This window comes from Oncorhynchus mykiss, chromosome 9, assembly GCF_013265735.2.
Source record: "Oncorhynchus mykiss isolate Arlee chromosome 9, USDA_OmykA_1.1, whole genome shotgun sequence".
In the NCBI taxonomy this organism is placed as follows: Eukaryota; Metazoa; Chordata; class Actinopteri; order Salmoniformes; family Salmonidae; genus Oncorhynchus; species Oncorhynchus mykiss.
Window position 1 is genome coordinate 37,918,400 of NC_048573.1, and position 5,472 is coordinate 37,923,871.

Genomic DNA, 5,472 nt, shown 5'->3' on the forward strand with positions numbered 1-5,472 from the left:
GTAAAACCCTTCATAGACGGTTCTAGGACGTTCTAGGAAGATCTTTCTAAAGATAAAAGGGTTCTCGGTAGAGCCCTTCATAGACGGTTCTAGGAAGGACCTATGGATGATAAAATGGTTCTTGGTAGAACCCTTCATGGATGGTTTTAGGCAGAACCATATACAGGGGGTTATTTGAAGAACCCTACATAGAGGGTTTTAGATAGAACCCTCTGCAAAGGGTTCTACCCAGCACCAAAAAGGGGTTCTGCTATAAGGACAAAGTGAAGAACCCTGGATGGTTTTACTTAACATCTTTTTTTCTAAGAGGGTACCAGTCCACCAAGTCTGGAACCAATAGGACCCTGAACAGTTTTTTCCCCCATAGCTACCTTAATTACTTTGTACCCCTGCACATCGACTCGCTACTGGTACTCCCTGTATATAGCCGTGTTATTACTGTGTGTGTCACTAGAGGCTCATTGTAATGTCTGGACTGGAATAAATGGAGTGGTATTGGAATGGAATGGAACACATCAAACATGTGTAAATGGTATGGAACACATCAAACATGTGTAAATGGTATGGAACACATCAAACATGTGTAAATGGTATGGAACACATCAAACATGTGTAAATGGTATGGAACACATCAAACATATGTAAACCACGTTTGACTCCGTTCCATTTAAGCAATTACAATGACCCCGTCTTCCTATAGCTCCTCCCACGAGCCTCACCTGGTGTGTGTGTGTGTGTGTGTGTGTGTGTGTGTGTGTGTGTGTGTGTGTGTGTGTGTGTGTGTGTGTGTGTGTGTGTGTGTGTGTGTGTGTGTGTGTGTGTGTTTATGCCCGTGCAGACGTACATGCAGTTGTAAGAGAAAGCAAGAGAGAGAGAGAAAGCAAGAGAGAGAGAGAAAGCAAGAGAGAGACAAAGCAAAAGAGAGAGAGAAAGCAAAAGTGAGTGATTGTATCAGAAATCCAAAAGCTTTTCGTGTAAACTAGCACACACGCAGCTGTCTTACCACACTTCTGAGGACCTTTTGGGGACCAACAATTTATTTCCATTCAAAATCATATTCTTCTTAACCCCTAAACCTAAACCTAAACCTGATACTTAACCTAACCCTAACCTTTAACCCCTAACCTGAAACCTAATCTTAATTATAACCCCAAGCCTAACCCCTAAGTCTAAAATATCCTTTTAACAAGTGAGTACTGACAAAATGTCCTCACTTCTCTGAATTTTAGTTGGTTTGTGAGGACTTCTGGACCTCACAAGTACAGTAAAATGTACACATGCAAGCACACACACACACACACACACACACACACACACACACACACACACAAACATACACTTTCTTGACATTCTCTCAACCATCTTCACCTTTTCCAACAGTCTTGAAGGAGTTCCCACATATGTTGAGTACTTGTTGGCTGCTTTTCCTTCACTTTGTGGTTCAACTCATCCCAAACCATCTCAATTGGCTTGAGGTTGGGTGATTCTGGAGGCCAGGTCATCTGATGCAGCAGTCCATCACTCTCCTTATTGGTCAAATAGCCCTTACACAGCCTGGAGGTGTGTTGGATCATTGTCCTGTTGAAAAACAAACGATAGTCCCACTAAGTGCAAACCAGATGTGTAACGGTTTTCTTGACTTGAAGGAGAGGCGGACCAAAATGCAGCGTGGTTTCTATTCATGGTTCTTTAATAAAGACTCTACACATGAACAGACTAACAAAACAAGAAATGTGAAAAAACCAAAACAGCCCTATCTGGTGCAAACACAGAGACAGGAACAATCACCCACAAACATACAGTGAAACCCAGGCTACCTAAGTATGATTCTCAATCAGAGACAACTAATGACACCTGCCTCTAATTGAGAACCATACTAGGCCGAAACATAGAAATACCCAAATCATAGAAAAACAAACATAGACTGCCCACCCCAACTCACACCCTGACCATACTAAATAATGACAAAACAAAGGAAATACAGGTCAGAACGTGACAGTACCCCCCCCCCCCCCCAAAGGTGCGGACTCCGGTCGCAAAACCTTAACCTATAGGGGAGGGTCTGGGTGGGCGTCTGTCCGCGGTGGCGGCTCTGGCGCGGGACGCGGACCCCACTTCCCCATCGTCTTAGTCCGCCTTATTGTCCGCCTCCGTGGCTTTCTAACCATGGCCACCCTTCTCAATGACCCCACTGGACAGAGGGGCAGCTCGGGACAGAGGGGCAGCTCGGGACAGAGGGGCAGCTCGGGACAGAGGGGCAGCTCGGGACAGAGGAGCAGCTCTGGCGCCTCTGGGCTGAGGGGCAGCTCTGGCACCTCTGGGCTGAGGGGCTCTGGCGCCTCTGGGCTGAGGGGCTCTGGCGGCCCCGGGCTGACTGGCGGCACTGGCGGCCCCTGGCTGACTGGCGGCACTGGCGGCCCCTGGCTGACTGGTGGCACTGGCGGCCCCTGGCTGACTGGCGGCACTGGCGGCCCCTGGCTGACTGGCGGCACTGGCGGCCCCTGGCTGACTGGCAGCACTGGGGGCCCTGGGCAGACTGGCGGCACTGGCGGCGCTGGGCAGACTGGCAGCACTGGCGGCTCCTTGCAGACTGGCAGAACTGGCGGCTCCTTGCAGACTGGCGGCACTGGCAGCTCCTTGCAGACTGGCGGCACTGGCAGCGCTGGGCAGACTGGCGGCACTGGCGGCGCTGGGCAGACGGGTGGCTCAGGCGGGGCTGGGCAGACTTGCGGCACTGGCGGCGCTGGGCAGACTGGCAGCACTGGCGGCTCCTTGCAGACTGGCAGAACTGGCGGCTCCTTGCAGACTGGCGGCACTGGCAGCTCCTTGCAGACTGGCGGCACTGGCAGCGCTGGGCAGACTGGCGGCACTGGCGGCGCTGGGCAGACGGGTGGCTCAGGCGGGGCTGGGCAGACTGGCGACTCTGATGGCGCTGGGCAGACGGGAAGCTCCGGCAATGCTGGAGAGGAAGGCTCTGGCAGCGCTGGACTGAGTAGCTCTGGCGCCTCTGGAATGAGGGGCGGGAGCTCTGGCAGCGCCGAACAGGCGGGAGACTCCAGCAGCGCTGGAGAGGAGGATGGCTCTAGCAGTGCTGGACAGGCGGGAGACTCCGACAGCGCTGGAGAGGAGGAAGGCTCCGGTAGCACTGGACAGGAGCACCTGTAGGGATGAGACGGAGAGACAGCCTGGTGCGGGGGGCTGCCACCGGAGGCGGACCGTGCAGGCGCACTGGAGCTCTTGAGCACCGAGCCTGCCCAACCTTACCCGGTTGAATGCTCCCGGTCGCCCTGCCAGTGCAGCGAGGTGGAATAGCCCGCACTGGGCTATGCAGGCGAACCGGGGACACCGTGCGCAAGGCTGGTGCCATGTAAGCCGGCCCAAGGAGACTGGGGACCAGATGCGTAGAGCCGGCTTCATGGCACTTGGCTCGATGCTCACTATAGCCCGGCCGATACGCAGAGCTGGTATGTACCGCACCGAGCTATGCACCCGCACTGGGGACACCGTGCGCTCCACCGCATAACACGGTTCCTGCCCAGTCCCTCTCGCCCCCCGGTAAGCACAGGAAGTTGGCGCAGGTCTCCTACCTGGCTTCGCCACACTTCCTGTGTGCCCCCCCCAAGAACATTTTTGGGGCTGACTCTCGAGCTTCCATCCACGCCGCCGTGCTGCCTCCTCATACCAGCGCCTCTCTGCCTTCGCCGCCTCCAGCTCTTCTTTGGGGCGCCGATATTCTCCAGGCTGTGCCTAGGGTCCTTTTCCGTCCAATTCGTCCTCCCATGTCCATTCCTCCTCGCGCTGCTTCTGCTGCCGCTTCTCCTGCTGCACCTTGGGGCGGCGACACTCCCCTGGTTTTGCCCAGGGTCCTCTCCCGTCGAGGATTTCTTCCCAAGTCCAGAAGTCTTAATTTCGCTGCTCCTGCTGCTGCCCGTTACCACGCCGCTTGGTCCTGTTGTGGTGGGTGATTCTGTAACGGTTTTCTTGACTTGAAGGAGAGACGGACCAAAATGCAGCGTGGTTTCTATTCATGGTTCTTTAATAAAGACTCTACACATGAACAGACTAACAAAACAAGAAATGTGAAAAAACCAAAACAGCCCTATCTGGCGCAAACACAGAGACAGGAACAATCACCCACGGACACACAGTGAAACCCAGGCTACCTAAGTATGATTTTCAATCAGAGACAACTAATGACACCTGCCTCTGATTGAGAACCATACTAGGCCGAAACATAGAAATACCCAAATCATAGAAAAACAAACATAGACTGCCCACCCCAACTCAGGCCCTGACCATACTAAATAATGACAAAACAAAGGAAATAAAGGTCAGAACGTGACAAGATGGGATGGCGTATCGCTGCAGAATGCTGTGGTAGCCATGCTGGTTAAGTGTGCCTTGAATTCTAAATAAATCACAGGCAGTGTCACCAGCAAAGCATCCCTACACCATCACACCTCCTCCTCCATGCATCACGGTGGGAACCACACATGCGGAGATCATCCGTTCACCTACTCTACGTCTTACAAAGACAGGGCGGTTTGAAACAAAAATCTCAAATTTTGTAGTTAATCATGTAGTTAGCCAGAAAACAAATCAACATTTATTTTACATTTGAGATTATTTTATGTAGCCAGCTCTCATCAAGGCAAAGGGTGGCTACATTGAAGAATCTCAAATATAAAATAAATGTTGATTTGTTTTCTGGTTAACTACATGATTCCATATGTGTTATTTCATCGTTTTGATTTCTTCACTATTATGTAGAAAATAGTCAAATAAAGAAAAACCCTGGAATGAGTAGGTGTGTCCAAACTTTTGACTAGTGCTGTCTGTGGTAGTAGAGTAGTGTCCTGAGGGCGCACACTTAATTTGTTGTGAAATCTGTTGTGAATGTATGGTAATGGTTTTAAAATTGAATAACTGCCTTCAGTTTGCTAGACCCCAGGAAGAGTAACTGTTGCCTTGGCAGCAGCTAATGGGGATCCATAATAAATGCAAATACAAATACAAATACAGACACACGGCAGGTAGGGCAGCAGGTAGTCTAGCTGTTAGAGCGTCGGGGCCAGTATCCGAAAGGTCACTAGTACGAATCCCTGAGCCGACAAGATAAAAACACTGTTGATGTGCCCTTGATCAAGGCACTTAGCCCTAAGTGCTGCAGGGTTGATGTTGATAATGGCTGGCCGTGACCCTACTCTCTGAGGGTGTCTCAGTTGGGAAATGCTAAAAAAAATGTATTTCCATTTCATACATGCGTACTGTATAGCACACATGAACATTTGTGAAATAGGACAATTATATGCACCCACTAAAATTCTTATTACACACATCTTTCTGCCTAAAACCATGTTTCAGCTTGCAACCACCTACTGCAGGTTTTTTGAATTGCTCAGCTGTGTATGACATCACCCATTTCAGCCTACGCTTGCCCTCCCGCCCATAAATACTGTAGCCGAAGCCAGG